Here is a 17,234-nt window from a genome sequence, read left to right as displayed (position 1 = left end):
CCTAAAGAAATCTTCCTTGTGTCCCTGATTCCTCTTGTGTCAAATGCAATTAATATTGTCTTCCATGCAGTGTTGTGAGAAACAATTAACAAATAGCATAGGTTATTAAATAGTGCTTTGGATCAAAATAAAGCAAAACTGGATTTTTTTGTTTCTGCCTTTCCAAAAGCAAACCATCATGCTGGGGAAAATGTCTATGGACAGGGCAGCTGCCTTCTGCACGGGAGTTTACTCTGCCCAGTCTCACTAGAGCCGTCTTTCTCAAAGTCTAGTCTAAACACCTGCATCAGAAGCACCCAGAGAAACAAAATAAGCTGATTCCCGGGCTACATTGACAACCTACTGAATTTCTGTGGGTGAGACTTTGGAAGATGTCCTTTAAACAAGTTCCATATTTGAGTTTTACACCCACTACAGTTTGAGAATTTTGTAAGAGTGAATAAACCCCAGGACAGCACAGCCACCGTCACTATTTCCAGGAGTAAGAAGAAAGACTGGGTCCTTTACCTTCTTTTCTCTGCTGATGTCACCCCATCTTATGCAAGTGGAATTCCTGGATGAGACAGGGACACATCCAGAATGATTCATCTGAACTAAAGTGTCCACACTCACACTCATAATACTGACAGCAACAAATTGCCATTTGCCCTTCTGAGTTTTGTAATTTCTCTCAGCATTCTTGAAGTTTAAAAGGGCTGAGCGTTTCCCCTTTGCTGTCGAATGCCTGCTGCCCTGAGCAAATCCCCGTCTCCAATCACTTGTTACCAGGGAACCAATCATAAAAATCCTGACCCACAATCAATCAATCCCTCCTCTCCTCCCCCTCGACAACTGTTGTGAATATTTGGTATGTGTCCCAAACATTCATATTCATTGTCCTTGCACAGTCTTGTGAGAAGTTATCTCCGTGGTACAGATAAGGGAACCAAGCCACTAAAAGGCTACATAAATAATAGAACTGGTATTTGACTAGGCTGTCTGACTCCAACCCCAATGCTCTTAAGAGCTCAAATTGAACAAACTCAATGCTCTAAGCCACTCTGCCTCCTACCGTCCCTAGGAAATTATAACTCTAAGTAGCTACCAATTGAGTATAGTGTTTAGAGTTCAAAATCTCCTAACCATCTCATTAGCAAGCACGTATGTACACACCAACCAAAGTGGAATTATTTGACGACCACTAGACCATTCGGTTTCATCCATTAAAGGTAACTTCATGAGCTTCTGAGCTAATGACAACAGCTAACATTTGTTAAGCACTTGCTGCTGCAGAGAACTGTTCTAAGTGCTTTAAGTACTCTAGCTCGATAAATCCTCCCAACCTTCCTCTGAGGTTGGTACTATCACTGTTCTCTCTTCACAGCTGTGAAAATTGCAGCACTGAAACGTTTAGTATGGGGTCTAAGGTCACTCAGCGAGTAAATGGCTAGGCTGGGAAATATACCCAGATAATAAGGCTCCAGAACTAATACCTTAACTAACCTACTTTACTGTGTATGCCAGTATTAACACAATGAGAGCCACATCAACGCAGACAATGTGGGTGGTGGTTGGTGGAGGGAGAAGCCGCTTTTCCTAAAGATCTTTCTAGCACCCTAGAGAATTCATATTGTTTTGAACTGGTTTCTGAAATGCTACAGAAAACGGAGACCCATAAAATGCCGTGCAACCTGGAAGATGAAAGCTCTAAAATAGTGTGGGATTCTGTCATAAATAAAGTCTCAGAAAGAGATCAGGTCTGCAGTGTGCTTTCAGGTAAGGACAGGGGGGAGCTTTGTTATGATTATTACAATCTAATTTAAAGCTAAAGCCAGGCTGGAGAAAAACAAAAAATTGAAAATAAACTCTCTCCTAAAGCTGTCAGCCTGGTTGTGGTCTCCAACTGTTTCAGTCACTAAAACGCCGTGTTTAATGGTCACTTTTATAACAAACACTAAAGAAATATAAAGCTCTAAATCAGAATTTATTTCTAAAGAATGGAAAGAAATGTGTTGCAGTGCTAAGGAAGGCCACAGAGAGAGAGGGCCACGTGCTGCCCTTCCTGGTGTTGATTCTGAAGCAAGCACCAAGACCTCCAGTTTCAAGCTGGGCTCCAACAACCTTACTCCTGCTTGAAGGGAATCCCCACTGTATGTGCTGAGGCCACGTCGTTCCCAACACCCCCGGAAACAGCAACTTCTGTCCATTTGGCCCCGGCCTGGAGCTCCACGTTCATGCTTCCGAATGGCCATCTTTCCCGGTCAGCATATATTTTACACGGTGTTACTGCCACAGGAAGTAAATACTGGGTGGCCCAAGTGAAAGTCTCCCATAATCGTCATTAACAAAGTCCCAGAGCATTTATCTGCTAAGCCCCAAGGATGTGGTTTGTCTCTGACTATGTATGACATATTTTAAATTCTTTAGCTCAGAAGAACATTCCAGGGATTCTACTCTGGTCTATCACTAACTGCAAAACCAAAAGACCAAATGCTAAGACCATATTTGGCCAGACAATGTTTTCTAATATTAATAAGGTATTAACTAAAATCAGGTAAATATAATCCCAGCAAACGAGCAAATGCCTCCTTATCCTTAAATCCCAACTCTGGTGTTCCCTCCTCTCTGACTCTCTCAAGTTAGTCTCTCCCTCTTCTGGGTTCCCAAGACATTCTGTTTATACCTCAGTTATGGCACTGAACACCTTGTTTCTGATTATCCTTCTTACATCGGTCTCCCTATCTCTACTATAGCCCCTGGAGAGCAGGAGCCAGTGCCCTATCATCTTAATGTTCTCAGCACTTAGAAGAATTGACAAGTTGGCATTCAATAAATATTCATTGAAGAAAAGAATGTGAGGGGAAAAAACATCAGTTCAATTCAAAATGATCATATTAATTAATTAACCCCATGGTACTGAGTCAATATTTCTGTGGCTCAATTTTCTGACTTGGCCTAGCTCTCGTTCTGGTTCTCTTCTACTGTGATCCTTACATCAGAGTCTGGATTAGGTACCCTGAAGTTGGCATAACAGATACATAAGCATATAGGTTTACAATAAATTGACATACTATTTACTGGATTTATCAGAGCAAGAAGACAACTAGTGTATGGATGCCTCCATTTTCCATTAGCAAAGTGGGTACAATGAATCTAAGACTGTGTCCTTTCTGCTTACTCCACAGAGAGGGAGGCAAGCCCACAGTCCACAGGAAACCAAGAATAGGACAGATCATTTGCCCACTGTCATTATCCCCTTACTCTGCACCAATACCTTCCATTCCATTCAACATAAGGGCATCATGACTCTACTCCCAAGTTACAGATGTCATAAAGTCCTTATCATGGGGCAAGGGAAGGCTTGGCAAAGGCAGGACCAGAAGAACCAAGTCCTGACCTTTGCCCCAACATGCCTGAGTATATTCCTGAGCTACAGCCACATTCCAAAGTTCTCTCCTCTTCTACCACACATTAATCACCCTTTATTTCCTAGATGATAGAGGAGATTTATTAACCTGTAAGAATTCCCCAACCCACCTGCAAGCAGAAGAATTGTCTTTGTCAGCCTAGTTCATAAATCTTTTATGATACAGAATCAGAGAATGAGTAGCGGGAAAAGTCCAGAGAGGCATGAGAAAAAAGGGAAACTCCAATCAGAGAGGCTTGGTCAGTCTACATGATAAAGAGCTGGGAGGTGAGTGTTAGAGGGGGCAAATCTAGTTGTCAGTGGATATGTTGAGAGGTAGCAAGTGAAAGAGAATTGGAAAGGAAAAGAAGCAAGATTTTATGATATGTGGCTGACAGATAAGAACAAGTTCCCTTTCATGTCCTTTGAAAGACCTAAGTAAAGATTGAAATCACTTTTAAATTATTTTTGGTCTAGGCTGGGCTTACTTATAGGGAATTCCATGCAGAGATTGGACCATTTGGGCTCTCAGCTTGCTTTAGAGTTATACCTACTCCTACCTAATGCAGTAACATCTTTCCAGTTTGGGAAACTTGTCTGTGGTAAAAATCACTTTTCCATGCCCTTTCTAATATATTCCACAAGTGACCAACTTGGATCCACAAAGGATGATTAGACTGTTTACAAGGATATATAAAACTAACTTTTATGTTAGGTACCTACTATTGGTCAGGCACTGTGAAAACTGCTTTAAATATGTTTGCTTCTTTATTTAGTGACGATGTTTTTTTATCCTGTCTCATTTCAGAAAGGCTAAAAAAGCAGCTTAGAGGAGTACTTAGAACACAATAACAGGCGAGGCCTTCAGGATGGTGGAGGAGTAAGACGTGGAGATCACCTTCCTCTCCACAAATACATCAGAAATACATCTACATGTGGAACAACTCCTACAGAACACCTACTGAACGCTGGCAGAAGACCTTGGACTTACCAAAAAGCAAGAAACTCCCCCACGTACCTGGGTAGGGCAAAAGAAAAAAGAAAAAACAGAGACAAAAGAATAGGGACAGGACCTGCACCAGTGGGAGGGAGCTGTAAAAGAGGAAAAGTTTCCACACACTAGGAAGCCCCTTCACTGGCAGAGACAGGGGATGGGCGGGGGAAACTTCGGAGCCACGGAGGAGAGCACAGCAACAGGGGTGCAGAGGGCAAAGCAGAGAGATTCCCACACAGAGGATAGGTGCTGACCAGCTCTCACCAACCTGAGAGTCTTGTCTGCTTGACCGCCAGGGCGGGCAGGGGCTGGGAGCTGAGGCTCGGGCTTCGGAGGTCAGATCCCAGGAAGAGGACTGGGGTTGGCTGTGTGAACACAGCCTGAAGGGGGCTAGTGCACCACAGCTAGCTGGGAGGGAGTCCAGGAAAAAGTCTGGACCTGCCTAAGAGGCAAGAGACCATTGTTTCGGGTGCGGAAGGAGAGGGGATTCAGAGTACCACTTAAACGAGCTCCAGAGACAGGCGTGAGCTGCAGCTATCAGCGTGGACACCAGAGACGGGCATGAAACATTAAAGCTGCTGCTGCAGCCACCAAGAAGCCTGGGTGCAAGCACAGGTCACTATCCACACCTCCCCTCCCAGGAGCCTGTGCAGCCCACCACTGCTAGGGTTCCGTGATCCAGGGACAACTTCCCCAGGAGAACACACCGCACGCCTCAGGCTGTTGCAACATCATGCTGGCCTCTGCTGCCGCAGGCTCGCCCCACATCCGTATCCCTCCCTACCCCTGGCCTGAGTGAGCCAGAGCCCCCTAATCAGCTGCTACTTTAACCCCATCCTCTCTGAGCAAAGAACAGACGCCCTCAGGCAACCTACATGCAGAGGCGGGGCCAAATCCAAAGCTGAACCCCAGGAGCTATGCAAACAAAGAAGAGAAAGGGAAATTTCTCCCAGCAGCCTCAGGAGCAGCGGATTAAATCTCCACAATCAACTTGATGTACCCTGCATCTCTGGAATACCTGAATAGACAGCGAATCATCACCAAATTGAGGCAGTGGACTTTGGGAGCAACTGTAGACTCGGGGTTTGCTTTCTGCATCTAATTTCTTTCTGGTTTTATGTTTATCTTAGTTTAGTATTTAGAGTTTATTATCATTGGTAGATTTGTTTATTGATTTGGTTGCTCTCTTCCTTTTTTTTTTAATATATAGATATATATATTTTTCCTTTTTCTGTTTTTGTGAGTATGTATGGGTATGCGTCTTTGTGTGATTTTGCCTGTATAGCTTTGCTTTTACCATTTGTCCTAGAGTTCTGTCTGTCCGTTTTTGTTTTGTTTTGTTTTGTTTTTTTAGTATAGTTTTCAGCACTTGTTATCATTGGTGGATTTGTCTTTTGGTTTGGTTGCTCTCTTCTTTCCTTCTTTTTTATTACTTTTTAATATTTTTATTTTAATAATTTTTTATTTTAATAACTTTATTTTATTTTATTTTTTCTTTCTTTTTTTTCTCCCTTTTCTTCTGAGCTGTGTGGTTGACAGGGTCTTGGTGCTCTGGCCGGGTGTCAGCCTGTGTCTCTGAGGTGGGAAAGCCGAGTTCAGGACATTGGTCCACCAGAGACCTCCCAGCTCCAAATAATATCAAATGGTGAGAGCTATTCCAGAGATCTCCATCTCAATGCTAAGACCCAGTTCCACTCAACGACCAGCAAGCTACAGTGCGGGACACCCTATGCCAAACAACTAGCAAGACAGGAACACAACCCCACCTATTAGCAGAGAGGCTGCCTAAAATCATAATAAGGTCACAGACATCCCAAAACACACTACTGGATGCAGTCCTGCCCACCAGAAAGACAAGATCCAGCCTCATCCACCAGAACACAGGCACCAGTCCCCTCCACCAGGAAGCCTACACAACACACTGAACCAAGCTTAGCCACTGGGGGCAGACACCAAAAACAACGGGAACTACAAACCTGCAGCCTGCGAAAAGGAGACCCCAAACACAGTAAGTTAAGCAAAGAGAAGACAGAGAAACACACAGCAGATGAAGGAGCAAGGTTAAAACCCACCAGACCAAACAAATGAAGACAAAATAGGCAGTCTACAGAAAAAGAATTCAGAGTAATGATAGTAAGGATGATCCAAAATCTTGGAAATACAATGGAGAATATACAGGAGATGTTTAACAAGGACCTAGAAAAACTAAAGAGCAAACAAACAATGATGAACAACACAATAAATGAAATCTAAAATTCTCTAGAAGGAATCAATAGCAAAATAACTGAGACAGAAGAAAGGATAAGTGACCTGGAAGATAAAATAGTGGAAATAACTACCACAGAGCAGAATAAAGAAAAAAGAATGAAAAGAATTGAGGACAGTCTCAGAGACCTCTGGGACAACATTAAACACAGCAACATTCGAATTATAGGGATCCCAGAAGAAGAAGAGAAAAAGAAAGGGACTGAGGAAATATCTGAAGAGATTATAGTTGAAAACTTCCATAATATGGGAAAGGAAATAGTCAGTCAAGTCCAGGTAGCACAGAGAGTCCCATACAGGATAAATCCAAGGAGAAACACATCAAGACACATATTAATCAAACTATCGAAAACTAAATACAAAGAACAAATATTAAAAGCAGCAAGGGAAAAACAACAAATAACATATAAGGGAATCCCCATAAGGTTAACAGCTGATCTTTCAGCAGAAACTCTGCAAGCCAGAAGGGAGTGGCAGGACATATTTAAAGTGATGAAAGGGAAAACCTACAACCAAGATTACTGTACCCAGCAAGGATCTCATTCAGATTCAACAGAGAAATTAAAACCTTTACAGACAAGCAAAAGCTAAGAGCATTCAGCACCACCAAACCAGCTTTACACCAAATGCTAAAGGAGCTTCTCTAGGCAGGAAACACAAGAGAAGGAAAAGACCTACAATAACAAACCCAAAACAATTAAGAAAATGGAAATAGGAACATACATATCGATAACTACCTTAAATGTAAATGGATTAAATGCTCCAACCAAAAGACATAGACTGGCTGAATGGATACAAAAACAAGACCTGTATATATGCTGTCTACAAGGGACCCACTTCAGACCTAGGGACACGTACAGACTGAAAGTGAGGGGAAGGAAAAAGATATTCCATGCAAATGGAAATCAAAAGAAAGCTGGAGTAGCAATTCTCATATCAGACAAAATAGACTTTAAAATAAAGACTATTACAAGACACAAAGAAGGACACTGCATAATGATTAAGAGATCAATCCAAGTAGAAGATATAACAGTTGTAAATACTTATGCACCCAACATAGGAGCACCTCAATACATAAGGCAAATGCTAACAGCCATAAAAGGGGAAATCGACAGTAACACAATAATAGTAGGGGACTTTAACACCCCACTTTCACCAATGGACAGATCATCCAAAATGAAAATAAATAAGGAAACACAAGTTTTAAATAATACATTAAACAAGATGGACTTAATTGATATTTATAGGACATTCCATCCAAAAACAACAGAATACACTTTCTTCTCAAGTGCTCATGGAACATTCTCCAGGATAGATCATATCCTGGGTCACAAATCAAGCTTTGGTAAATTTCAGAAAATGAAGTCGTATCAAGTATCTTTTCTGACTACAACACTATGAGACTAGATATCACTTACAGGAAAAAATCTGTAAAAAATACAAACACATGGAAGCTAAACAATACACTGCTAAGTAACCAAGAGATCACTGAGGAAATAAAAGAGGAAATCAAAAAATACCTAGAAACAAATGACAATGAAAACACAACGACCCAAAACCTATGGGATGCAGCAAAAGCAGTTCTAAGAGGGAAGTTTATAGTAATACAATCCTACCTCAAGAAACAAGAAATATCTCAAAAAAACAACCTAACCTTATACCTAAAGCAATTAGAGAAAGAAGAACAAAAAACCCCCAAAGTTAGCAGAAGGAAAGAAATCATAAAGATCAGATCAGAAATAAATGAAAAAGAAATGAAGGAAACAACAGCAAACATCAATAAAACTAAAAGCTGGTTCTTTGAGAAGATAAACAAAATTGATAAACCATCAGCCAGACTCATCAAGAAAAAAAGGGAGAAGACTCAAATGAATAGAATTAGAAATGATAAAGGAGAAGTTACAACTGACACTGCAGAAATACAAAGGATCATGAGAGATTACTACAAGGAACAATATGCCAATAAAAGGGACAACCTGGAAGAAATGGACAAATTCTTAGAAAAGCATAACCTTCTGAGACTGAACCAGGAAGAAACAGAAAATACAAACATAACAGTCACAAACACTGAAATTGAGACTGTGATTAAATATCTTCCAAGAAACAAAAGCCCAGGACCAGATGACTTCACAGGCGAATTCTATCAAATATTTAGAGAAGAGCTAAAACCTGTCCTTCTCAAAGTCTTCCAAAATATAGCAGAGGGAGGAACAGTCCCAAACTCACTCTATGAGGCCACCATCACCCTGATACCAAAACCAGACAAAGATGTCACAAAGAAAGAAAACCACAGGTCAATATCACTGATGAACATAGATGCTAAAATCCCCAACAAAATACTAGCAAACAGAATCCAACAGCACATTAAAAGGGTCATACACCATGATCAAGTGGAGTTTATCCCAGGAATGCAAGAATTCTTCAACATACACAAATCAATGTGATAAATCATATTAACAAATTGAAGGAGAAAAACCATATGATCATCTCAATAGATGCAGAAAAAGCTTTCAACAAAATTCAACACTGATTTATGATAAAAACCCTACAGAAAGTAGGCATAGAGGGAACTTACCTCAACATAATAAAGGCCATATATGACAAACCCACAGCCAACATCATTCTCAATGGTGAAAATCTGAAACCATTTCCTCTAAGATCAGGAACAACACAAGGTTGTCCACTCTCACCACTATTATTCAACATAGTTTTGGAAGTTTTAGCCACAGCAATCAGAGAAGAAAAAGAAATAAAAGGAATCCAAATCGGAAAAGAAGAAGGAAATCTGTCACTGTTTGCAGATGACATGATACTATACATAGAGAATCCTAAAGATGCTACCAGAAAACTACTAATCAATGAATTTGGTAAAGTAGCAGGATACAAAATTAATGCACAGAAATCTCTGGCATTCCTATACACTAATGATGAAAAATATGAAAGAGAAATTAAGGAAACACTCCCATTTACCACTGCAACAAAAAGAATAAAATACCTAGGTATAAACCTACCTAAGGAGACAAAAGATCTGTATGCAGAAAACTATTAGACACTTATGAAAGAAATTAAAGATGATACAAACTGACGGAGAGATATACCATGTTCTTGGATTGGAAGAATCAACATTGTGAAAATGACTATACTACCCAAAGCAATCTACAGATTCAATGCAATCGCTATCAAGCTACCAATGGCATTTTTCACAGAACCAGAAGAAAAACTTTCACAATTTGTATGGAAACACAAAAGACCCCAAATAGCCAAAGCAATCTTGAGAAAGAAAATCAGAGCTGGAGGAATCAGGCTCCCGGTCTTCAGACTACACTATAAAGCTACAGTAATCGAGACATTATGGTACTGGCACAAAAACAGAAATACAGATCAATGGAACAGGATAGAAAGCCCAGAGATAAACCCACGCACATACGGACACCTTATTTTTGATAAAGGAGGCAAGAATATACAATGGAGAAAAGACAGCCTCTTCAATAAATGGTGCTGGGAAAACTGGACAGCTACATGTAAAAGAATAAAATTAGAACACTCCCTAACACCATACAAAAAAATAAACTCCAAATGGATTAAATACCTAAATATAAGGCCAGACACTATAAAACTCTTAGAGGAAAACATAGGTTTTATGTTCTATGTTCTAGACATAGAACACTCTATGACATAAATCACAGCAAGATCCGTTTTGACCCACCTCCTAGAGAAATGGAATTAAAAACAAAAATAAACAAATGGGACCTAATGAAACTTAATAGCTTTTTGCACAGCAAAGGAAAACATAAACAAGATGAAAAGACAACCCTCAGAATGAGAGAAAATATTTGCAAATGAAGCAACTGAAAAAGGATTAATCTCCAAAATTTACAAGCAGCTCATGCAGCTCAATATCAAAAACACAAACAACCCAATCCAAAAATGTGCAGAAGACCTAAATAGACATTCCTCCAAAGAAGATATACAGATTGTCAACAAACACATGAAAGGATGTTCAACATCACTAATCATTAGAGAAATGCAAATCAAAACTACAATGAGGTATCACCTCACACCAGTCAGAATGGCCATCATCAAAAATCTACAAACAATAAATGGTGGAGAGGGTGTGGAGAAAAGGGAACCCTCTTGCACTGTTGAAACTGATACAGCCATTACGGAGAACAGTATGGAGGATCCTTAAAAAACTAAAAATAGAACTATCATACGACCCAGCAATCCCACTACTGGGCATATACCCTGAGAAAACCATAATTCAAAAAGAGTCATGTACCACAATGTTCATTGTAGCTCTATTTACAATAGCCAGAACATGGAAGCAACCTAAGTGTCCATCGACAGTTGAATGGATAAAGAAGATGTGGCACATATATACAATGGAATATTACTCAGCCATAAGAGGAAACGAAATTGAGTTATTTGTAGTGACCTGGATGGACCTAGAGTCTGTCATACAGAGTGAAGTAAGTCAGAAAGAGAAAAACAAATACCGTATGCTAACACATATATATGGAATCTAAAAAAAAAAAAAAAATCATCTGAACAACCTAGGGGCAGGACAGGAATAAAGACGCAGATGTAGAGAATGGACTTGAGGAAACAGGGAGGGGGAAGGGTAAGCGGGGACGAAGTGAGAGAGTGGCATGGATATATATACACTACCAAATGTAAAATAGATAACTAGTGGGAAACAGCCGCATAGCACAGGGAGATCAGCTCGGTGCTTTGTGACCACCTAGAGGGGTGGGATAGGGAGGGTGGGAGGGAGATGCAAGAGGGAGGAGATATGGGGATATATGTATATGTATAGCTGAGTCACTTTGTTATAAAGCAGAAACTAACACACCATTGTAAAGCAATTATACTCCAATAAAGATGTTAAAAAAAAAGCAATTATAGGTAATCATAATGAAAAACACTCATTAATAATTCTTCCCTTAACTCTAACCCTTGTTAAAATTATGCCAATATCCTTCCAGAATATAATACACATATATTTAAATTCCATTTTAAAAAGTATCATATCTCATATACCATGTTGAACTTGATTTTTGTACTTAATGTATTTTGGATATATTGCTGTGTCAATAAGCATTTTCTATAAAACCATTCTCAAGAGCAGTACAGTAAAAAGAAAACCAACACAATAACATAAATAAAAAGTGAGAGCAAATCTGAAAAACAGAACGAAACAATGACAGTGTAAAAATGGAGCCAGGTATGAGGCCAAAACTGCACACCATAATGATGTGTCCACACTTGAAACTGATGGACCACACATTTGGCTCTAGGCTTTCTAGCAGCTAGTTCAAAGAAGCAAAACCATTCAGTTAAACAAATCATCAAATCCTTAAGATTAAAGCACAGCAGGAGAAGTGAAACTGTTCTTGGTATTAAGACCAAATGAGAATTTCTTCAATGGAGAGGAACACTGCATGATGGACAAAACAACTTCCTCTACAACATCCTTAAAATAGAATTTCAAATACAAGTGTCAAACTCTATTTCTTATAGTGACATTTGAATATAAGCTGAGGACTTTATAACTAACTAAAAGAAAGTGTGCACAGAGCTGTGTTATTTCATAACTCTCTGAAGTTGTTGGGAAAGAAGAAAATTTTTCTCTACCCTTCTAGGTTCTTTTGGCTGGTCTAATAATTAAATTGACATGAGACCAATTAACAGGAGAAAATCAAATTTAATTTTGTATGTACAGGAATCCCATGTACATAAGAGGGTCAGAGACAGAAAGGTTAAATGAGGTATACATGCCATCCTGAGCTAAAGAATGGGATAGGGGCCTGAATTTGGTAATTAGATGTTCGTTCTGCCTATAGATGCGTCCACTTAGAAAAAATTTATATTCAGTAATAACTCTTTTCTGGGATAAATCCCCAATTTAAATTCTTCTAGGTAGTTAAGGGAGGGGCAGTAGTTTCTCTTGAACCTACAGCCTCAATTGCCCTTAACTCAAAATAATCCTCATGCAAAAGTGCAACATTTGGGGGAGGCTTGTTTTTATTTATTTATTTATTTATTGGCTGTGTCAGGTCTTAGTTGCAGCACGTGGGATCTTTCATTGCGGTGCACAGGCTTCTTTCTAGTTGTGGTGCGCGGGCTTCAGAGCACATGGGCTCTGTAGTTGCAGCACTCGGGCTCTTTAGTTGTGGCCTGCAGGCTTAGTTGCCCTGCGGTATGTGGGATCTTAGTTCCCCGAGCAGGGATGGAACCTGCATCCCCTGCATTGCAAGACGGATTCCTAATCACTGGACCACCAGGGAAATCCCAGAGGATGCTTGTTCTGAACCCTTACAAAGTCAACATTATTCTCCAGCCTTGTAGATGAGGAAATTAAGACTCAAAGAGGTTAACTGATTTGGTCACAAACACACCAAATGAGGTACACACTAAGGTTAGGGGGTTTGTACAGGGCCATTTGCCTCCAAGGCCCAAGCTGTTTGTACTACCTGTACTACTCTAGCAATGCCAAACCATATGACCAAAGGACTCATCTTTATCAAAAGTTATTTTCCTCCATAACAGGACATAGGAAGCATAATTTTTTACAATTATTATTATTATTAATCTTTGTCAACCCAATGGGTGAAAATAACATCTCATTTAACTGTTTCATTAATTATGAATGAGGTTCAACATTATTAAATATGTATAAAAATTGGTTTTTTAATTGATGCATAATTTCTTATTTTATATTAAGGTTAATTGTTTTTCTGCCATATATTTTTCAAATAAATTTTTCCAGTTTAAAAAAAAAAGTTATTCTCCTCCAAAGTCGACGTGATACATATGTATTTCCTTCTCAAAAACATAGAAAACAGATTTTCTCAGGAGACCATGTTAGAAGCCTCTGTTCTAAGCAAAGGGCTCTCATTAACTTTAGAGTGGTCTCTATTCCAGCATCAGTGTGTATGTAAGTATCCGTTTAAGTGTAACTGAAGTAGGTGGCATCCATCAATGATGGCCCTGAACACCAGACTTCAGAAGAGGCTGACCCCCTGTGGGTGGTAACCAAGATCTTGTTATGTTGTGTCTTCCCAGGTGTCCTCCCTGGACCAGCAGATGAAGGCATCTCTGGGAACATTTCCCTCTCCTATAGGATGGGATGACAGCAAGAGATGCTCATGAGAAGAGGAACAGGAAGAGGAGAGTGAGAGGGAGGCTTGGTCATATTGAAGGGATCTCGGTGGCATGCTCAAGAAAAAGGAATGTGTTGCCCAGACTCAAGCAGCTGAGGGACCCACAGGCCCCAAAGTCCAGAGCAACAAGATGAAATAGCTATGTACAGGGCAGGAACAACTGGACAGCAGCCCTCAAATCAGAATAACACAAGAGTTTTCTGGAATCACATTCCCAGCCCTACCCCAGACTACTGAATGAGAATCCCAGGGCCAGCTGACCATGGGTGATTCTAATAGGCAGAAAAGTTAAGAACCTTTGAGCTAGGACTTGAAGTGAAGATCAGGTTTTTAAACTCACAAATATTTATTAAGGGCCTTGTATGTGCCAGAATTTAAGCCAGACACAGGAAAAGAGGGATGAGCAAAAAGACAAGACCCGGTCCTCAGAGCTTACAGCTCAGTGGAGGAAACAGACATTAGACAAACAAACATATACTTCCAAACCTACACTTCTCTCCCCTCGAATCAAGTCTATTGACCCACAGCTGAATATACTGAATTTCCCAAGACCCAGGAAACTTACCTCTAAGAAGTCTGAAGAGCTGCATTTCAAAAAGGCATAACCTGAAAGGAGGAAAGCACCCTCTTGTGGCCCTGGAGGTGGTGGTACCTGAAAGAACCCCCAGTTCTAAGAGGTAGGAGGTTGCCCTGGGCAGGCAACCTACGTAGGCAGGCAACCTACGTAGGCAGCCCTAAAGCAGCCAGGAGTGTCAGCAGGCTCTGTTTTGCTTCAGTCATAAATCTCTCTTCGATGTCAAATCAGCCACTTCATGAGAAGACGTTTTCCCTTGTGTCCACTGCTAAGCGGTTTTACTTCTGACCACCTGGGTTCTCTGGTGTGGAGTCAAGTGACACATTCTACATTCAAGGCAGTAATCCCAGTCCATTTCCACTCTCCCCACAGCTCTAACACACAGCAGGGTCTGGAACAGGGAGGCATTCAATAAATATGCAGTGAATAAATAAATGAAGTGCATTATTCCATCCAGCCAAACATTGCCTGCTTTGTGGGATCTTGGGAAGACTGGACAAATAATCACAGTGGTTGAGTCCTTGAATTCTCTGAAAATAAATGACTTCTTAAAATATAAAATACAATCTATGTCCCTCCTAAGAGTCTCTATGAAAAGGATAATAGTCACAAGGGATATACTTTGTGCTTGGAGCTAAGCCTGGTATGGCTTAATTTGCAGTAGAGCAACATGTAAATTTATGATAATAAATTATATTATTTAAATGAATTATAAAAATAAGAGTCGCTCACTTATATTCAACTTTCATGAATGCCGACACTTCTTGAAGAACATGGAGGTCTGATTTGTATTCAGGCCTGAATACCAGCGTGAACCACAAGTGCCCAGGGACTGCTGGTTTCAAGTATGTAGATCAGAAGCCTGGTCAAACACCAGCACAGTATATTTAGCATTTCCAGCACGTCTCCACTCAAGAAGCTGTGAGGAAATCAGCTCAGTACAGGGCTCTGGGTTACGAGATGGTGCTGACAAAATCACTCAACACCATTTCTCAGAGGTCACCAGGAAAGAAGGCCAGAACAAGGAGGAGAAAGGAGTACATTAGAGGGTATGACAGAAGAATTAGAAGGGCAAAGAGAGAGAGAAAAGCACAGAATAAAAAACAAATTTGTTTTTAGAATTATTTGTTACAGTACTTAATCCACAGAATCCAGAAGTAAACAAACCAGTCCGTAGCCTCTGAAGGAGGGAATTGATTTTGAGACATGTTGATTATGCCTCTAACCCTGAAGCTCATGAAATACTCTATTAAGAAATGCCAGAGGCTAAAAAGTACTTCTGGCCAAAGAGTTAATCCATCTGTGTTGAAGAGACCACAGCACACAGGAGAAAAGATGGTTGGCTAAATAGTCCATCACTGCACTGCCATAGTCTCTCACTGGATCCCACTTCTGGAGCTGAGAGTCTCCTCTGTCCACCACATCTGGCTAAACCCAGGGCATCAGCTTTAACACCTGCACCTGTGAACTGTTTGCAAGGGAGCTAATGATGACAAAAGAGACAGCTTAGTCACTTCCAGGTAAGTCACATCAAATCCTCAATATTCATGATTTTGGAACCCTATCACTGAGGTTTGCTGCATACGATAATCCTATATTACTCCCAACCAACATCCTCATAAAATATATGGAAGGAACGGTCAAAAATAGCTTTGGAGTCAGAGACTCAAGGGTTTGAACTCTGGGTTTGTCAATTAGTAGCTGTGCAAACTTGGGCAAGTTTTCTTACCTCTCTGAACTTTCATTTCAAAATGCAGATTATAATAGTATCTACCTCATAGGATTATAGTAAGAACGAAATGACATGACATATGTAAATCTCTTAGCAAATGCATGGAAAATAATAATCTTTCAATAATTTTTAAAAATTTTCTTACCTGAGTCCAAAGATACCAAATGACTTCCCTGAAGTGACACAGAGGCAACCCAGCACCATTTGCTCTTCATTATCATGAATGGGTTTCAATTACTACTTGTAAATATTATTTATTCCCTCACCTAGTCTATTAGTAAATGTGCTAAATTTTGAAAGAGCCCTTGTTTCATCCCTCCCAAACATTTCAACCTCTTTGGAGAAATAGTTATTAATCATCATTCTCTGTTCATAAACATTCAGTTAGGCTCACAACCAAATGTCAAGTGTTCAGACCTGTAAATGTTGAAATAATTTTGCCAGTAAAATTTCATGAGTTTCCTCATAAAGCATTTCAACTAACTCCACTTTGCGATCTTAATCCTTAAAACAGCAATTAATCTTTGCTCGTGGTGTTCTGGTTTTCCCTTTAATGAAAATTAAAATATCCTTGAGGACAGGATTGTGGCTCCCACTCCCTTCATATCCTACCCAATATTGGGCAATATTAATATCTGTCTGATCAGGTACATCCTTGGTATCACTGAACACAGCTATAATAGCCTCTAGTTCAGGAAAAGAAACAAACTGAGTCTCTTTCTCAAACTAAAGACTAGGACTACAAAGTCATAAGAAAATTTTGAGAAAGTTGTTTCAACCAAAGCTACCGCTTTGAGGCCACGGTGGCAACTTCAGACTACACAGAGAGAGTGAAATAGCCTCCTTGAGTTCCCAGACCCAACATTCTCACCAGTCCATCTATATAGCCAGAAGGAGAGAACCTTCATACTGTTAAAAACAATTAGAGTAATAAAAACCATACAATCTAAATTTCATCAGCCTGTGGGTACACATGAGAGATATCGTTGATGATAGTATCTCCCCGTTCCCTCATGGATTTAAATAGTGAAGGACCTCAACACCACCACCCTCCCCCAGCCTTTCTATTATAGTTACAGGGTAGCTGCCACTTGTGTGATCATGGACAGTCCTCCTATGAC

General features: G+C 40.1%; 1 long non-coding RNA gene across 1 annotated transcript in view; it reads right to left on the bottom strand.

Annotated features, from left to right (window-relative positions):
• Nucleotides 1–14,460, bottom strand: part of LOC103007733 (uncharacterized) — a 95,168-nt gene extending 80,708 nt beyond the window's left edge. The window contains exon 1 of the long non-coding RNA XR_450169.2: nt 14,373–14,460. This is a non-coding gene — a long non-coding RNA (uncharacterized LOC103007733). The remainder of the gene's footprint in view (nt 1–14,372) is intronic.
• Between the last annotated feature and the right edge of the window lie 2,774 nt (nt 14,461–17,234).

Source organism: Balaenoptera acutorostrata, chromosome 5 (genome assembly GCF_949987535.1).
Source record: "Balaenoptera acutorostrata chromosome 5, mBalAcu1.1, whole genome shotgun sequence".
In the NCBI taxonomy this organism is placed as follows: domain Eukaryota; kingdom Metazoa; phylum Chordata; class Mammalia; order Artiodactyla; family Balaenopteridae; genus Balaenoptera; species Balaenoptera acutorostrata.
The sequence above is the reverse complement of the archived record's forward strand: the minus strand, read 5'-3'. Positions and strand labels throughout refer to the sequence as shown.